Raw genomic sequence first — 6,000 nt, 5'->3', positions numbered from 1 at the left:
GGTGCCACCTGATCACAAGGGCTGGCAAGGCTTTCGGAGCCTGGGGAGCGGACACCCGCACAAAGGGTGGCTAGGCGGCCCGGTCCGGGTTTTTTCTTCCTTCTTTCACATGCCTGGTGGGCGGTGCCACCCGATCACAAGGGCTGGCAAGGCCTTCAGAGCCTGGGGAGAGGACACCCGCACAAAGGGTGGCCAGGCGGCCCGGTCCGTGTTTTTTCTTCCTTCTTTCACACGCCTGGTGGGCGGTGCCACCCGATCACAAGGGCTGGCAAGGCTTTCGGAGCCTGGGGAGCGGACACCCGTACAAAGGGTGGCCAGGCGGCCCGGCCGGGTTTTTTCTTCCTTCTTTCACACGCCTGGTGGGCGGTGCCACCCGATCACAAGGGCTGGCAAGGCTTTCGGAGCCTGGGGAGCGGACACCCACACAAAGGGTGGCCAGGCGGCCTGGTCTGGGTTTTTTATTCCTTCTTTCACACGCCTGGTGGGCGGTGCCACCCGATCACAAGGGCTGGCAAGGCTTTCGGAGCCTGGGGAGCGGACACCCGCACAAAGGGTGGCCAGGCGGCCCGGCCCGGGTTTTTGTCTTACTTCTTTCAAACGCCTGGGGGGCGGTGCCACCCGATCACAAGGGCTGGCAAGGCTTTCGGAGCCTGGGGAGCGGACACCCGCACAAAGGGTGGCCAGGCGGCCCGGTCCGGGTTTCGTCTTCTTTTCTTCTTTCTTTCACACGCCTGGTGGGCGGTGCCACCCGATCACAAGGGCTGGCAAGGCTTTCAGAGCCTGGGGAGAGGACACCCGCACAAAGGGTGGCCAGGCGTCCCGGTCCGGGTTTTTTCTTCTTTTATTCACACGCCTGGTGGGCGGTGCCACCCGATCACAAGGGCTGGCAAGGCTTTCGGAGCCTGGGGAGCGGACACCCGCACAAAGGGTGGCCAGGCGGCCCGGCCCGGGTTTTTTCTTCTTTCTTTCACACGCCTGGTGGGCGGTGCCACCCGATCACAAGGGCTGTCACGGCTTTCGGAGCCTGGGGAGCAGACACCCGCACAAAGGGTGGCCAGGTGGCCCGGTCTGGGTTTTTTCTTCCTTCTTTCACACGCCTGGTGGGCGGTGCCACCCGATCACAAGGGCTGGCAAGGCTTTCGGAGCCTGGGGAGCGGACACCCGCGCAAAGGGTGGCCAGGCAGCCCGGCCGGGTTTTTTCTTCCTTCTTTCACACGCCTGGTGGGCGGTGCCACCCGATCACAAGGGCTGGCAAGGCTTTCAGAGTCTGGGGAGCGGATACCCGCACAAAGGGTGGCCAGGCGGCCCGGTCCGGGTTTTTTCTTCTTTTCTTCTTTCTTTCACACGCCTGGTGGGCGGTGCCACCCGATCACAAGGGCTGTCAAGGCTTTCAGAGCCTGGGGAGAGGACACCCGCACAAAGGGTGGCCAGGCGGCCCGGTCCGGGTTTTTTCTTCTTTTCTTCTTTCTTTCACACGCCTGGTGGGCGGTGCCACCCGATCACAAGGGCTGTCACGGCTTTCGGAGCCTGGGGAGCAGACACCCGCACAAAGGGTGGCCAGGCGGCCCGGTCTGGGTTTTTTCTTCCATCTTTCACACGCCTGGTGGGCGGTGCCACCCGATCACAAGGGCTGGCAAGGCTTTCAGAGCCTGGGGAGCGGACACCCGCACAAAGGGTGGCCAGGCGGCCCGGTTCGGGTTTTTTCTTCTTTTCTTCTTTCTTTCACACGCCTGGTGGGCGGTGCCACCCGATCACAAGGGCTGGCAAGGCTTTCGGAGCCTGGGTAGCGGACACCCGCACAAAGGGTGGCCAGGCGGCCCGGTCCGGGTTTTTTCTTCCTTCTTTCACACGCCTGGTGGGCGGTGCCACCCGATCACAAGGGCTGGCAAGGCTTTCAGAGCATGGAGAGAGGACACTCGCACAAAGGGTGGCCAGGCGGCCCGGTCCGGGTTTTTTCTTCTTTTCTTCTTTCTTTCACACGCCTGGTGGGCGGTGCCACCCGATCACAAGGGCTGGCAAGGCCGTCAGAGCCTGGGGAGAGGACACCCGCACAAAGGGTGGCCAGGCGTCCCGGTCCGGGTTTTTTCTTCTTTTCTTCTTTCTTTCACACGCCTGGTGGGCGGTGGCACCCGATCACAAGGGCTGGCAAGGCTTTCAGAGCCTGGGGAGAGGACACCCGCAGAAAGGGTGGCCAGGCGGCCCGGCCCGGGTTTTTTCTTCTTTCTTTCACACGCCTGGTGGGCGGTGCCACCCGATCACAAGGGCTGTCACGGCTTTCGGAGCCTGGGGAGCAGACACCCGCACAAAGGGTGGCCAGGCGGCCCGGTCTGGGGACCAGGTTTTTTCTTGTTTTCTTCTTTCTTTCACACGCCTGGTGGGCGGTGCTACCCGATCACAAGGGCTGGCAAGGCTTTCGGAGCCTGGGGAGCGGACACCCGCACAAAGGGTGGCCAGGCGGCCCGGTCCGGGTTTTTTCTTCCTTCTTTCTCACGCCTGGTGGGCGGTGCCACCCGATCACAAGGGCTGGCAAGGCTTTCAGAGCCTGGGGAGAGGACACCCGCACAAAGGGTGGCCAGGCGTCCCGGTCCGGGTTTTTTCTTCTTTCTTTCACACGCCTGGTGGGCGGTGCCACCCGATCACAAGGGCTGGCAAGGCTTTCGGAGCCTGGGGAGCGGACACCCGCACAAAGGGTGGCCAGGCGGCCCGGCCCGGGTTTTTTCTTCTTTCTTTCACACGCCTGGTGGGCGGTGCCACCCGATCACAAGGGCTGTCACGGCTTTCGGAGCCTGGGGAGCAGACACCCGCACAAAGGGTGGCCAGGTGGCCCGGTCTGGGTTTTTTCTTCCTTCTTTCACACGCCTGGTGGGCGGTGCCACCCGATCACAAGGGCTGGCAAGGCTTTCGGAGCCTGGGGAGCGGACACCCGCGCAAAGGGTGGCCAGGCAGCCCGGCCGGGTTTTTTCTTCCTTCTTTCACACGCCTGGTGGGCGGTGCCACCCGATCACAAGGGCTGGCAAGGCTTTCAGAGTCTGGGGAGCGGATACCCGCACAAAGGGTGGCCAGGCGGCCCGGTCCGGGTTTTTTCTTCTTTTCTTCTTTCTTTCACACGCCTGGTGGGCGGTGCCACCCGATCACAAGGGCTGTCAAGGCTTTCAGAGCCTGGGGAGAGGACACCCGCACAAAGGGTGGCCAGGCGGCCCGGTCCGGGTTTTTTCTTCTTTTCTTCTTTCTTTCACACGCCTGGTGGGCGGTGCCACCCGATCACAAGGGCTGTCACGGCTTTCGGAGCCTGGGGAGCAGACACCCGCACAAAGGGTGGCCAGGCGGCCCGGTCTGGGTTTTTTCTTCCTTCTTTCACACGCCTGGTGGGCGGTGCCACCCGATCACAAGGGCTGGCAAGGCTTTCAGAGCCTGGGGAGCGGAAACCCGCACAAAGGGTGGCCAGGCGGCCCGGTTCGGGTTTTTTCTTCTTTTCTTCTTTCTTTCACACGCCTGGTGGGCGGTGCCACCCGATCACAAGGGCTGGCAAGGCTTTCGGAGCCTGGGTAGCGGACACCCGCACAAAGGGTGGCCAGGCGGCCCGGTCCGGGTTTTTTCTTCCTTCTTTCACACGCCTGGTGGGCGGTGCCACCCGATCACAAGGGCTGGCAAGGCTTTCAGAGCATGGAGAGAGGACACTCGCACAAAGGGTGGCCAGGCGGCCCGGTCCGGGTTTTTTCTTCTTTTCTTCTTTCTTTCACACGCCTGGTGGGCGGTGCCACCCGATCACAAGGGCTGGCAAGGCCGTCAGAGCCTGGGGAGAGGACACCCGCACAAAGGGTGGCCAGGCGTCCCGGTCCGGGTTTTTTCTTCTTTTCTTCTTTCTTTCACACGCCTGGTGGGCGGTGGCACCCGATCACAAGGGCTGGCAAGGCTTTCAGAGCCTGGGGAGAGGACACCCGCAGAAAGGGTGGCCAGGCGGCCCGGCCCGGGTTTTTTCTTCTTTCTTTCACACGCCTGGTGGGCGGTGCCACCCGATCACAAGGGCTGTCACGGCTTTCGGAGCCTGGGGAGCAGACACCCGCACAAAGGGTGGCCAGGCGGCCCGGTCTGGGGACCAGGTTTTTTCTTGTTTTCTTCTTTCTTTCACACGCCTGGTGGGCGGTGCTACCCGATCACAAGGGCTGGCAAGGCTTTCGGAGCCTGGGGAGCGGACACCCGCACAAAGGGTGGCCAGGCGGCCCGGTCCGGGTTTTTTCTTCCTTCTTTCACACGCCTGGTGGGCGGTGCCACCCGATCACAAGGGCTGGCAAGGCCTTCAGAGCCTGGGGAGAGGACACCCGCACAAAGGGTGGCCAGGCGTCCCGGTCCGGGTTTTTTCTTCTTTTCTTCTTTCTTTCACACGCCTGGTGGGCGGTGCCACCCGATCACAAGGGCTGGCAAGGCTTTCAGAGCCTGGGGAGAGGACACCCGCACAAAGGGTGGCCAGGCGGCCCGGCCCGGGTTTTTTCTTCTTTCTTTCACACGCCTGGTGGGCGGTGCCACCCGATCACAAGGGCTGTCACGGCTTTCGGAGCCTGGGGAGCAGACACCCGCACAAAGGGTGGCCAGGCGGCCCGGTCTGGGGACCAGGTTTTTTCTTGTTTTCTTCTTTCTTTCACACGCCTGGTGGGCGGTGCTACCCGATCACAAGGGCTGGCAAGGCTTTCGGAGCCTGGGGAGCGGACACCCGCACAAAGGGTGGCCAGGCGGCCCGGTCCGGGTTTTTTCTTCCTTCTTTCACACGCCTGGTGGGCGGTGCCACCCGATCACAAGGGCTGGCAAGGCTTTCAGAGTCTGGGGAGCGGACACCCGCACAAAGGGTGGCCTGGCGTCCCGGTCCGGGTTTTTTCTTCCTTCTTTCACACGCCTGGTGGGCAGTGCCACCTGATCACAAGGGCTTGCAAGGTTTTCGGAGCCTGGGGACCGGACACCCGTACAAGGGGTGGCCAGGCGGCCCGGTCTGGGTTTTTTCTCCTTTCTTTCACACGCCTGGTGGGCGGTGCCACCCGATTACAAGAGCTGGCAATGCTTTCGGAGCCTGGGGAGCGGACATCCGCACAAAGGGTGGCCAGGTGGCCCGGTCCGGGTTTTTTCTTCTTTCTTTCACACGCCTGGTGGGCGGTGCCAACCGATCACAAGGGCTGGCAAGGCTTTCGGAGCCTGCCCTTGTGAAAAAGACGAACGTCTATTGTTTCTTCTCGGGTTGGACAGTGCAGCATTTGTTACTCACGACATGGTCATCATGGTGTTCTTAGATTAGATTAGGGTACGTTAATGTAAGCGCACCCATCGAGAAGCTCTGATGTATAAATGTCTCAGCTGATGAGCTCTGTCGTGGCCATACCACCCTGAACACGCCCGATCTCGTCTGATCTCGGAAGCTAAACAGGGTCGGGCCTGGTCAGTACTTGGATGGGAGACCGCCTGGGAATACCAGGTGCTGTAAGCTTTTGCACTTCCACACACAAACTGCAGAGGGCGCCGCTGCTCACTCAGTGGAGGCAGCTTCAGGAAAAGCTTCATGACAACGCTCCTGATTGCATTTCGCTTTTGTGCAAAACAAAACAACAAGAACGAAATATTTAGGAAATACACAAACTTATTTATTCTGTAAATGTAGAAAACGTCTGTGGCTAGTCCGTCTGGGCTCAGTAGAGAGGAACTTGTTAACCTTGTAGTGTGTAGCGGGCACAGTGTCAACCTGACACCCATGTGCAACGAGTTTTAACTCTTATTGGCTGCCGACTGCGGTCCCGAAGAATACTGAATAAATGCGCATCAGTGTGCTACTCTGAGCAGGGAACACGATATCATGGAGTTTCTAACATGGAGCAAGGTGAAGGTGACGCCACTATGCAGGACCGCCCCTGCTTAGCTTCAGAGATCAGATGAGAACAGGCGTGGTATGGCCGTAAGTGAGAGGCTTCCTCGATAACGGGGTTCATGTAGATACTGTAACCCATTTATTGGGATTTAAAA

At 60.6% G+C, this 6,000-nt stretch overlaps 1 pseudogene; it reads left to right on the top strand.

Annotated features, from left to right (window-relative positions):
• The first annotated feature begins 5,351 nt into the window (after positions 1–5,351).
• On the top strand, positions 5,352–5,470 carry LOC146393178 (5S ribosomal RNA; annotated as a pseudogene).
• The last annotated feature ends 530 nt before the right edge of the window (positions 5,471–6,000 follow it).

The sequence above is a fragment of the Perissodus microlepis genome, chromosome 1, assembly GCF_051167445.1.
Source record: "Perissodus microlepis isolate ML-2025 ecotype Zambia chromosome 1, ASM5116744v1, whole genome shotgun sequence".
NCBI lineage: Eukaryota > Metazoa > Chordata > Actinopteri > Cichliformes > Cichlidae > Perissodus > Perissodus microlepis.
This window is presented reverse-complemented; position numbering and strand designations above follow the sequence as displayed.